Source organism: Natator depressus, chromosome 1 (genome assembly GCF_965152275.1).
Source record: "Natator depressus isolate rNatDep1 chromosome 1, rNatDep2.hap1, whole genome shotgun sequence".
Lineage (NCBI taxonomy): Eukaryota > Metazoa > Chordata > Testudines > Cheloniidae > Natator > Natator depressus.
The window spans coordinates 251,611,578-251,624,824 of NC_134234.1; the positions used below are offsets into that span (position 1 = coordinate 251,611,578).

The 13,247-nt window shown below is 44.0% G+C and overlaps 1 protein-coding gene across 1 annotated transcript in view; it reads right to left on the reverse strand.

Annotated features, from left to right (window-relative positions):
• The window catches only part of BPIFC (BPI fold containing family C), a 79,226-nt gene that overhangs the window by 55,736 nt on the left and 10,243 nt on the right, over positions 1-13,247 (reverse strand). Inside the window, exons 3-4 of the mRNA XM_074941293.1 lie at positions 3,740-3,825; positions 1,415-1,514 (exon numbers count right to left, since the gene is read on the reverse strand). The gene's annotated coding sequence lies outside the window, so the exon portion shown is untranslated. The remainder of the gene's footprint in view (positions 1-1,414; positions 1,515-3,739; positions 3,826-13,247) is intronic.

A 13,247-nucleotide genomic window follows, 5' to 3' on the forward strand; every position in this document is an offset into this window, starting at 1 on the left:
GTTTTCAAACATTTCTCAGAAAAATCTAATTCCAAACTCTGCTGCCTAGGTTAAGAACTTATGTCCTGCATTTGGACTCCTAAAACAAGCATTTGGGTGCCTAATTTTGACAAGAGGGCCTTGCACCATTGACTCTGCTAACTTTTCACTAGAATGAGTGACTGTAGAAAATCTCTTGCACATACTTAGTTCCTCCATTCAAGCTGAGTTTAATACCACTAATGCTTATCTGGCAGCTGTGAAGCAACACTGACAGGCAGCTTGTGTTATCCCATGAGATTCTGAAGATTACTGTGATAAACATTTCTGAAATGGACACTGTAGCTCCTCCAAAGTCTGTGCTGCACAGATAATAACAAAGTCAGTTGAAAGATCTACTTTTAGAGAACACCCAAGAAACTACTGATTTGTCAAGTTCAAAGAGACTCTGATTCTTTCATCAAGATGAAGAAAACTCCCTCTCCCCCACATTATGTAATGATTAAAGTAGATTATAGTGGTGGCTTCTGTAAAGAAGCTGATTTCACACACTTGTTGCCTGGGCATGAGTTTTAGAATTATGCTGGGATTTAGCAAGGTTACTAAATGCCACAATTTCACAATGACTTTCTGATCCATTTTCTAGTTAATTCCAATTACAAGTCTTTCACAACTCTCAGATCTGTGATAACACTGCCACAAGAGCTGTAAGACTGCAACTGAAGGAAACATTTTAAGTACTTGAGAGAAGATAATTATCTATCCTACTGAATTCAGTAAATTCTTCTTTATAGCCAAGGGGCAGATAGGAGAAGAGGGGACGGAGAAAGTCTGGGGGAATGGGGCATAGGCTCTATGGAGTACAATGTACCACTGGAGTACATTCCCCTTCAGAATCTTGAAATGAACCCAGGAGGAATGAGTCCCTGTTTTCTTCTGCTGTCAGGAAATAGCTGTGGAACTCACTGGCAAAGTGTGGGTCTCATCCACATTTAGTGCCTGGTGGATAGCAAGGATAATAGCCTACTACTGCACCAGTTAGAGTTAGAGATCTCTGCTGTGGATCTAAAGGTCCAGACGCTGCTAATGACCTAAGCTGGGGTCAATATGGTTCCATAGGATAAACAAAAACAATAGAAATTCCATTTTATTTTAAAGTTAGAAAATTACAACAAATCTACATTAAGACACAGATGCAAAAATAATATGGAAAAAATAATATTCAATCATAGAATTAAAGACAGTATAAGCATATGCACAACAGGGTTGAATTAAGGTTGCACAGGAAGGGACTGTCTCAACTTGGTGTAAACTGATAAAAAACATATGACCTCCTTACGCATCAAAAGAATTCAAGTAGTAACTACACTGTATATTTTCCACTTTAATTCTCTTTCCAAAAGACTGTTTCTGGGGTACACAGTACTATACTTACAACAGCCAGGTTTCTATTCACCGGTTTGCACTGATGCTTTGCAAAGCATGTCCAACTGATAGTTTAATCCCAGTCCCAGGTACGAAGGATACAGAAGTACCTGGGAACACAATGGTGTTAATTCTGAGTGTGTGAAAACAGAAATAGAGATATTAATTTGCATTTCAAACTGAATCTTTCTGAATCCTATTAAAGTAAAAAAAGCCATGAGTTATGATTTAAAACACTGGTGTAACATTCTGTGGTGGAACTATCCAATCACCTGAGGGAAAGGAACCCTCACATGAGGATATATGCAAAAAGAAAAGGAGTACTTGTGGCACCTTAGAGACTAACAAATTTATCTGAGCATAAGCTTTCGTGAGCTACAGCTCACTTCCCCTGAGGGAATGGGTCCTCTTGACTCAAAGCTGAGCTATGCTCTTACGCAAAAAGAAATTGTCAGATGCAAGGTTGAACCCTACCCATGGAGAAGGGACACCTCTGCAACATTAGGCTGAACCAACCCCTGAGAAAAGGGGTACCAGAGCTGTGGCAGAGCCCTATCCCTCAGGGGAAAAAAACTGCTTGAAGCTGATCACCCCCTTTGGAAAAAGTGACCCACTATAAAACTGAAACTTGGGGGCAGAGGAAGGGGGAATAGAACCCTCTCTTTGCTGAAACTGAATGTCACACACTGGTCTAAATTCAGCATGTCTGAGTGGCAGTATTGGCTGAAGGGTAAGCATTGCAGGTCATCTCATCTCCCCCTCCCCTGCTTCAATAAAGGATTCTTATGAGGTTACAAAAAGAAAAGGAATACTTGTGGCACCTTAGAGACTAACAGATTTATTAGAGCATAAGCTTTCGTGAGCTACAGCTCACTTCATCGGATGCATGCTATGAATATTACAGAGAATCTTAATTGAAGTCTTCCCTGCCAAAATAAATGCTCAGTGAATTCAAGGGATTTGCCTTCTTGCAAGCATGTGTGGAATTCAGCTAAACTCTCAAAGTTTTACCATGAATCTTGTGTTATTTGTTGGGTTTCTTATAGTTACTCATTATCTCCTGATTTCTGGCAGAAACTTTTGCCCTTATTCTACATGGCTGCCATTTCCCATTACTTTCAATGGGACTGAAACCACAAGCTACCCTGGGTCAAGATGGCTACACCTTTCCTACAGCATTCAGGTGGCAGTGAAGTTGCCCCTAATAAAGATGAATGCCACACTTTATGCTGTCCAGCGGTATTAAAGTCAGGTTCTCTCAAGGAAGATGGCCACCCATATGATATGTGGTTAGGAAACTGGGCTGAAGAGTGGGAGTGAGAAGGGACTGATGGGGCAAGGAGGAGATTACGGAGAACAGGAGGGAGACACAGAGGAAAGTGGGTGTAGAAGATATGCTGATGGCAGTACAATTTCTTGAAGAAATTTAGCCCCCTTTTCCTATTTCTGAAGTACATTCAAAGAGATGGTGATTTCAGTACATTGTTTGAAATTATTTAATATTTGATATGGACATATTTCAGTCCATGGATTGTCTGCAAACTGCTTGTTGCAAGTATTGTTTCAAGCATTTAATAGTCACAATTGAAAACATTAATTGTTTTAACAACATGTATACAGCATGGCATATTTCTATTCCCTGACTGGATAAACATATGATTGAGATTTCTGGTGTGAATCCTTGCAAATATGAATTTAAAATTTGTTTTCTATGACTAATTTCTGCCTGGCCTTGCACTGATGCTTAAGGGGAAAGGACTTGCAAGGAACCGTCCTTCCAGCCCTTGAACCAATCTTTGGCAGAGTGAGAGGGGCTGATTCATGATTTAATGCTTGGGGTTGGCAATACTGGAGTGATTCTGCCAATAGGTATGGGAGACCTCACCGATAGAGCCTTGCAAATCTGCGGATACCCGCTTTATATCCGCGGGTATCTGCATCCGCAGGTCATTTTTGCAGATTGCGGATCAGATGCAGATACAAATTTTGTATCCACACAGGGCTATACTCACAGGGCCAGGGCTGCCCCAAAATATAACAGGGCCCAGTGTCAAGTAATGTATGTGCATACTTACCAATGTTCGAAAATTAAAAATACATTTTAATTTGTATGAATCTGCATAAATTTGCATGTGTTTACACTGACTTACACCTCACTTCACACATGCATTTCATACAATCCAGTACTCATGCAATTTCCACCTGCTCATTCCACACCCACCTCCACTCCACTCCATCTATCCCTTCCACTCATTGTGAACACATCCTCACGACCATAGTAAGAGCTCTACCAAGCCATTCTTTAAAGCTACAAGGAGGGATGGGAAGGCCATACCTTTTTTAGACAGACACCAAGGGAATCACCATGCTCCTGGGGTGGTGTTTGTGATGACATGGAAGCCTCATCCCTCCACTAGGTCCCTGTTCATAGAAAGAGGATGTCCATTATTACAGGTAAATCCCACATAGTGCAAGGATAGGGGAATCCCCTGGTACTTGTTCACAAAAAGCAGAGACTGAGCATTGGAGTTCAGTCTGCTGGTGAGGCTAGGCCCTGCCCACTAGGGAAGGGACCTGCCCACTGCTCTGGAGAATTTAGAAGGGAAGGGAAATCAGGGTCTATTGTGAGTAAGGAAGCAATCTTGTGCGGTTGGGCTGGGATTTTAACTCATTGGCTTATTACTCACAGGGTATGCAAGTTTCTGTTTTGGTGTTTAATTACATCCTAATAGAAAAGCTTTCAACTGAAGAGAAGGGACTCCATTAAAACTGTGCTGTTCTAGCAGCTTGCTTCATTTTGGGGAAAAGTAGGAACTCCAACAGACAACAGGCCTGATTCTCCGCAGCCTTGACTCTCATGCAGTCATTTACACCTACACAAAGTGTGTGTATAGCACCACCAAATCAGAATGGCATCTTGTCCTCCTTAAGTCCATTCAAAAAGCAATTGCCAAAGTCATCTTCCTGTCTTGATCACTCCAATCATGTCACCCTTTGTCACCTTTTTCATCCAACCACTTGCCCCACTTTTTCTCATCCAACACAATCTTCTTATCTCTGCTATTTAGGCCCTTCCATGTTACCTCAAACACATCTGTACTTATTCCCCTGCTGCCCCTTATGCATTGGAGGAACGCCCTATAAAAGTCTGCAAAGCCACTACATAGTCATCCTTCAGATCTTGCCTTAAAACTCACCTCTAGCAGGATACTTACAAAATCCTTGAAAATGGCTGGGCAAAGGGAGCAGAGCACTTTTCAAAGTCCTGCACTTAATACCGTAACAGTAAACAAAAGGGCTTTATATGCCATCTTAACCCACTGGGCTGAGACACCCACCCTCATCACTACAACACTGTAAGCTAGTTTATTTTATTGTTTCGAAACTCACTTCCATAGTTTACTCACCCTGAAACAGTGTAGACGAGGTTACCAAATCTGACTTTCTCAGGGCCACTCCCGTATGGGAAGATTTATTTTTTTATTCCTTGCTTCAGGCTCTCCATCCCAACCTCCTTTATTACAAGAGAACAGACACCACTTCCATTTCTTTTGATATGGCTGGAAAGTTTGTACTATGTAAATCAGGTTTAGGGGATTTTCAATTTCCAAAGTATAGCACCAAATTATAAAGTTAAATGACCAGCTTTCTGGACTTCTAAGTTTTAAAGCAATACTTCTCCATTTGTAAAACTGTGCTCACAGCCATTCCTTAAATCCTCAGCAAGTCTTCATGGCATCTTGTGAAAAAAACTCAATTGTCACTAACATTAACATAAACAAAAACTATGCTTAGTGCTTATTAAGGTTACATCCGGACCCATCCCACCCACACAAACCTTGAAAGCATGGAAACAACAAATTAAGGGAAAAGTCTTCAGCATTCCTAGCCACCTTCAGATCACCTTGTTGTCATTAACACACTCCATACAGCATTCACTTCCATCTCCAGCAGATACTGAAATGCAGTAAGCATTCCAACTTCACCCGACTAACTCAACCACTCAAAACCTTGATGATGGCCTACCTCACAATCTTTTGTACCAATGGATCAGCAGGTCTCATTATCACATAGCCCGTTCATTTGGAAAATTATTCTGCTTTTCACATTGCTTAGGTCACTTAACGTTTTGAGAGACAGAACTCTTATTAAAATGAAAGTCTGAGGGCAACCTCATGCTATAGCTACCACTGCTCTATAATAACTGAAGAATCTCCATTGCTTTATATAATGTCAGTCTCTGATCCTGAAAACCCTTATGCACATAAGTAACATTACACATGTAAGCAGTCACAATGAATTTAGTGGAACTACTTACGTGTGAAGTAATTCATATGCTTTACTGTTTGCAGGATCAGGGCTGTATCTATCAGATGCTTTTTGTCACCAATTTATTATTAAAGATTCCCATGTGCCTAGATCATCATCTTCTTTGTATGGCTAATGTAAATGTAGAACAACTACAATTTTACATTTAGATGGTTAAGCCAGATAATTGTGTCTTGAACAGAGCATATTGCTGTGATGCCTCCTTTGTACATGTTAATCGGGCATTGAGTTGTTATATGTTCCATGGTCTGTTCTGGGAGACCACAGTCACACACTGGAGAGTCTTTAATTTTCCATTTGTGCAACAAGTATCCGCATCAGCCATGTTTTGTTTAGATACGGTTTAGGGGTGGCCAGGAGTAAGGCCCTACCAAATTCGTGGCCGTGAAAAATGTGTCATGGACCGTGAAATCTGGTCTTTTGTGTACTTTTACCCTATACTATACAGATTTCATGGGGTAGACCAACATTTCTCAAACTGGGAGTCTCGACCCAAAAGAGGGTTGTGGGGGTGGGTGGGTGGGTGCAAGGTTATTATATGGGGGGGGTCGCAGTATTGTCACCCTTACTTCTGTGCTGCCTTCAGAGCTGGGTGGCTGGAGAGCAGTGGCTGCTGGCCGGGCGCCCAGCTCTGAAGGCAGCGCAGAAGGCAGCACCATCAGCAGCAGAGAAGTAAGGGTGGCAATACCATACTATGCCAACCTTACTTTTGCGCTGCTGCCTTCAGAGTTGGGTCAGGACCCCTACAACAACAACACTGTGAAATTTCAGATTTAAATATCTGAAATCATTACATTTACAACTGAAAAAATCCTATGACCATGAAATTGACCAAAATTGACCGTGAATTTGGTAGGGCCCTACCCATGAACTTCGTGTGAGATTGAAGCCAGGGATCGTCAGTGTTGGTTTTTATTTGTGACTTCTTGTGAACTCCAGTCAGAGCCATCCCTTGGGTAGGGTGAATCAGGGCGATCGCTCCAGGCCCTGTGCTTTGGGGGGCCCCAGAGGCCGGTGCGATTGGCCAGCATGGTTGGTCCCAGAAGAGACGAAGCCGTCACTTCGGCCCGAGTCCTGCACCCCCCAAGGGACAGCCCTGAGTCCAGTAGGCTTGCCAGGCTTCATCAGGGTTGAAGTTGCATCGTTGAAGGTTAAATGCATGGGTCCAAAAGGGCTTACATGGAGTTCAAGCGGTGGTGAGAGAGGTTGTTAAGATCGTAGTGGATGGTAAAATGTTCATTTTCCATGATTCCCAATGGGTTGCGGCATCATGGTAAATGGATGGGGAGCAATGTGTGACAGCACTGGCAGCCAAGGTGTTGGGGTTGACTTGAGGGTTCTGGTGATACACCACGCTGCAGTGTTCAGTTGGACATCAACGAGTACGTGTGGCTACTTCTGGTCCACGCCAGTGCATAGTATTCAGTTACAGAGTACATAAGGGCCATCACTGATGTCTGTAACGCTGATGCTGATGCTCTCCAGCTTGTGAGTGCCAGTTTCTGGACCAGGTTGACCTTGTCTTCGTCTTGTCAGCTACCTTCTTCAGATGGTTGCGGAAGGTTAGCATGCAATCCAGCTTCACTCTGAGATAGGTGTGAGAAATGAGTGGACCTGGCCCTCACTTTTAGCAAAGTGAAGTTCACAGTTACAGTCGCATGTTAGAGTAATAAATCCCAAGTTTTTACTTTTCCTCTCCCGTCTCCATTGTTTACCTGTCATGGCCTTCAGAACCAGGGCTGGCTCTACAGCTTTTGCTGCCCCAAGCAGTGAAAAAAACTGCCACCGCGGATGGCAAAAGGGAGAAGCTGCCGCTGATTTGCTGCCGGAACAGAGGAGCTGCCGCCGAATTGCCACCGCCGCGGAAACACTGCTGCCCCTTTCTAACTGCTGCCCCAAGCACCCGCTTGGAACGCGGGTGCCTGGAGCTGGCCCTGTGCAGAACACTACCAAGGATGAATCCTTACCTTGATCCAGCCCTTGCTGAATTCATGCCATATTAATAATAAAATCATCATCATTAATTCACTAAGCACCCAAAATTGTGCTAGGTGCTGCCCAGACACATAATAATTCCTCCTCTGGCCCAGTGACATGATCTAAAGCTTAGAAAAGATAGTGAGAGCAGCCAGGAATGGGGCAGTGAGAACAAGGGTAACAAACATAAGGTAAGAAGGTTAAAGAGGTATAATCACACATACAAGCTTGCTGTTTTTGTGTTAATAGTTAGAATAATTGGTGAAAATCAGTTTTTTGAGGGGAGTGCACAGTGAGGAGGGAGAGAAGGGAGATGTGGTGGTTGTGGTAGAAAAGGAGCTGGAATGGGCACCGGACATGGAAAGTGTGAGAGGAAGGTGGTGGGAAAGGCCCTAAGAGAGCTGGAGAGTGAAATGGTGGACAGAGGAAGAAATAAGAAAGGTAAGATGCAAAGTTGGCAGTTGTGAGGGAGGTCAGGCTGCAGAGAGTGTCACCTTCCCAAAGTTCCCAGCCAACTCTGATGTAGTTGTGATGGTGTAATGAGAAGTAAATATATGTACTGAGGACCAAGTGGCAACCTTACTAGTGTCCAGAATTGGAGCATCACTCAGGAACGCTACCGATGTAGCTTGAGCTCTCGTTGAATGGGCGAAGAGTCTCTGTGGAGGAGGGGTGTTTTTCACCGCATAGCTGGTAGTACAGGAAGTAGTCCATCTGGACTGACACCGCTTGGCCCTTCATCCTACCCGCAGAGGAAACAACAAGTTGAGGAGACTGTTTGAATTGCTTGGTTCTGTCCATACAGAAGGACAGTGCTCTCTTGACATCCAAGGCATGCAGGTGCTCCTCTTCCCCAACAGAATGTAGTTTTGGGAAGAAAAATACCTAGTTTAATTGTGATGAAAAGCCAAAACTACTTCAGTTAAAAATGTAGGTTGCTGTCTCAAAGTCACCTTATCCTTGATAAATCGTCAGACCAGCATCAATGCTTGCAGCTTGCCCACCCTCCTAGCTGACGTGATGGCGATAAGGAAGGCTGTCTTTTGAGACAAGTAAGACTAGGAACAAATCGCCAAAGACTCAGACAGGGGGTCCACAAGAGCCGTTAACACGGTACTGAGGTCCCCAAGTGGTACCAATGCTTTAACAGGTGGAAAAAGTGGGGTAATCCCTTTGAGACTCCTCGCCACCATAGGGCTGGAGAACAACTAACTGAACCTGAAAAGGAGGGCAAATGGCTCAAATTGCTGTTGGTGAACGCTCAGGGAAAGTCCTGAAGAGTTTAGAGGCAAATACTCCTGAAGGCTTGCCACTGCAGACTGAATCCACTGACTAGCCCAAACCAAAAAATGTTTCCACTTAGTCAAGTCAACCTAATGAATTGCTTCCTGCTGTTAAGCAATACCACTTTAAGTGCTACAGAACGGCCCTCTCTTCATAATTTAACCATCCAGAAGCCATGCTGGCTGTTCAGGTCTGGGTATAACACTCAGTGTTGTTGCAAAAGCAGATCTAGAAGAGGAGGCAGAAGCTGTACAGGTTGTACTGGGAGGCTGCAGAAAGTGGAAAACCAGCATAGTCTTAGCCAAGCTGGGGTAATAAGAACTACCGTGGTGCGATCCAATTTCAGTTTGTGAATGACCTGCAGGATCAAAGAGGTTGGGGAATGCATATTGTAATGGGGTCAGCCAAACTCCTGAGTGCACCCTTATCGCCAGAGGTGACTCTGCAGTGCCCTGCTACCAATTTCTCCCCTCTTCAGGGCCCTTTAATAACTCATAGTCCATAGGTAATTAAAACATTTCCTCCTGTGGTTCCATTTGAGTCCTTACATGCTGCCCTCTAGGCCCCACCACCAATTCATTCACCCTCTCCCTTTAGGTAGGGAGCCCACAGCCCTTTTTCCACAGCTAGGTTCCACTTTAAAGTGTCTCAGGCTTTGCCTGGCTGGAGCTCAGCCATCAGGTCTCCAGGGCCCCCAGCCCTTCTCCCAGTCAGGTTCTCTAGCAGGAGCTGGGCCCAGAACTTCCAGACATTATCTGGCTGAAGCTTAGTCTTCTGGTTCTGGCTTCCAGGCCTAAACCCTTTGCTCAGTCAGGGTCTCTCAAGCAGGAGCCTCCTGCTCACTGCAGGTCCTCTCTATCACAGCTCCCTTGGTCTCAGGGTCTCCCCTGCAGGAGCCTTTAACACCCTTTGAAGTCTCTCTACCATTTCATGAGCTCCCCCCACTTCGTTTCAGTCTCCTTCTGCTCTTTATAGGGCAGTCACCCTGATCTCTCCAAGGTGTAGCTCATTCTGCAATCAGAATGGACTAACCCCAGCCCTCCAGACCTTAAGAGGTGAGCCATCCTGTTACACAATCACTGAGTCAACAGAAAGGCATCACTTAGTGAGCCAGAACTGTGACCCACTTGAGAGCAAAAGTGGTGGCACTTGACTGATGGAGCACCCCAGGTTCAAAAGTAAGTCCTCAGTACACTGTTTCTGAGGGACAACTCGTGATCACGAGAGAATTTCCTGCTGACAAAAGTAGCCAAGTAGTTCTGGGAACCAGGTAAGTGAGCAGCTACTGGAGTGATGTTTACCTTCATGCAGAAGTCCCAGAGGCTCACCACCTCCTCGCAGAGCCGTGTGGACCAGGCTCCTCCCTTGTCTGTTCAGATAGAACATGGCAGTTGTACTGCTGGTCAGAATCTGGACTGATAAGCCCCTGATGAGAGGAAGAAAAGCACCACATGCTTTGTGAATTGCCTGGAGCCTGAGGACATTGATATGAAGATTAGCTTCCTGCTCTGTCCATAATGCTTGGGTTCACGAGCCCTCTAGATTGGCATCCCACCCAATGGAAGAGGCATCAGCTACAACTGGCTTATTTGGGAGAGGACAGGAGAACGGAACACCTGCACATACACGAGAACAAATTAATGGGAGACAAAGTAGCCTCCTGGGGCAACACTGGTTCTTCCAATAAAAGATAATCCTATGAGAGGTGTTGGTCAGGAGGGATAACATATGCTTGCACCTCTAACGTATGAGGATCTGGAGGCTGTCTCAAAGCAGGATCTGGAGACCTTCTCCTCAAGTGAAGAGGAAAATGTGATGGGGAGATTCTGGGCACCTCCCAGGGATTCCACAGGGGCCTATAAGGGAGAGTATAGCACATAGGTGGCCTGTAAGCATCGGGCAATGACAATCTGTCTCTGCTGGAGGATTCCCATCCAGACCTGAAAGGCCTTAGGAACAGTCAGTAGTCAAAGGAGGTGCTCAACCTGATGGGGCTACTAGACACTGAAATTTGTCTGAAGCCCAGTGTGAGGAAAGCAATGTTGGTGCTGACAACGTTATGGTGATCAGTACTGCAAAGGTTTCTTGGCACATAGATGGTCTCACATCTATGTCTGGTAACACAGATGGAACAGAGGAATAAACTGAAGTCAGGCCCCTCTATGACAGTGGTCTTAGTATCAGAGCCATAGGTGCTGAAGTTGAGGGAGCAACAGATTCCAGATTCGAATGGTGTCTCAGTACTAATGTGGAGTGTGACTCTATAGCAGACAGTGCCAAGGTAGAGTCCTTGGTTTGTCTTGGGACCATCATTAGTATAAACTAATGGCAATCTTTGCCCTGGTGCCGAAGTAAAGAGGCCAAGGGCAGCAGCCATCTAGTAGGGTCTTGCATGAATGGTGAATTGGGGGAAGACAGCAAAGCAGTTCTTTCACCGACTGATATACCTGCGGTGTGATAGGTACCAAGATAGATGGTGGCTTGATGTCCACCGGAGCCGGACTTTATGGCTGTTGCATGGATGCTTCTGGAGTCAATGATAGGACACTAGGATCCTCCCGCCCCATTACAAGGGAGACCTGAGATGACAGCCCAGTTCTAGCCTGGATACCTGGTGAGCCACCATGCCGTTCAGAGCCTCTCTTTGAGAAGGAGGATAAACTACACATAGCCCAAATGGCTTCAGTCAGTTTTATGTGTCCTTTTGCGTGGAACTTCAGAGCAAGAAGATTGAACTCTCCTTCTCCTTGGAAAGGAGTCACAGTCCAAAGGCCTGTCCGAAGCTTCCCTGGGGTTAGTGGTTGAACAAATAGGATGATCAGGCGTTGGTCCTGGTGCTGAGACAGGCCTTATGGCCTGTTCCATGAGGTGTTGCTTGAGGCACAGCTTTCTAGAAATCTGAGTACACTTTTAGAAGGTGCGACAGATGCAACACCATTCAATGTGTCTCTCATCAAGAGGCAATAAACAGAGTTTGTGGGGGTCAGTATTAAGTATAGATAGTGCACATGATGTGGGTCGCATCTACACAACACACAGAGAGCTGCATATGCGGCTCACAATGGTAAATATATTAAGAACCACTGATTTAGGCTAATGTCAGGAAAATCTTGCTGAAAGTGAGATCCAATAGGCGTGCAGTAGCCTTCCACATCTCTGGGGACTTTTAAAATTTTACTGGACAAAACACTAGAAAGTTTGCAATTGGGAACAAACTTATAAGGTAATGGATTGGATGAGCTAATCCAAAGTTTTCAAACTATGGTCTGTGGACCACTGGTGGTCCATGAACAGCTGATTGGTCGCATGATGGCAACTGTTTCCAGCTGCTATGCTGCATTATAAGACAGCTAAAGATATATATTAAATACTTTCCTAACATTACTTTCCCATGTTCTTATGTAAGCAGTGACTGTAGCTGTCACAGTGATATTGCACAGTTGTGAACAGGAGAGGAGGTGGTCAACGCAACAAATACTTTATGTTAAAATATGATCCACATTATGAAAATGTTTCAGAATCCCTGAAATAATAGCTCTTTTCATCTCTAATATTTATGATCCTCTGGATTTCTGGAATCCTTCCACTGACAAATTTTAAGCAGTCCAGAATATAAAGTTATTAGGTAATACAATTTGAAATTGTGCAGAATAGACTGCTTAAAGTGAGGAATCTTCAATCTACTCCAAATAATACATTGGCCCTTTTTGTAAAGCACTTACAGTAGAACCTCAGAGTTACGAACACCAGTGTTAAGAACTGACTGGTCAACCACACACCCATTTGGAACCGGAAGCATACAATCAGCCAGCAGAGACAAAAAAACAAACAAACAAAAAAGACAAATACTGCGCAGTACTATGTTAAATGTAAACTACTACAAAATAAAGGGAAAGTTAAAAAAAAAAAGATTTGACAAGGTAAGGAAACTGTTTCTGTGCTTGTTTCATTTAAATTAAGATGTCTAAAATCAGCATTTTTCTTCTGCATAGTAAAGTTTCAAAGCTGTATTAAGTCAATGTTCAGTTGTAAATTGTTGAAAAAACAACCATAACATTTTGTTCAGAATTATGAACATTTCAGAGTTACAAACAACCTCCATTCCCGAGGTGTTCGTAACTCTCAGGTTCTACTGTACCACTGTCTTTAGTTTAATTAGCATGGGTGAATTGAAAAGAATATTATTCCATGTAACGACAAAGGGCCAGATTTTCAAAGATGTTTAGGCACCTAAAGATATAGCTAGACACCTT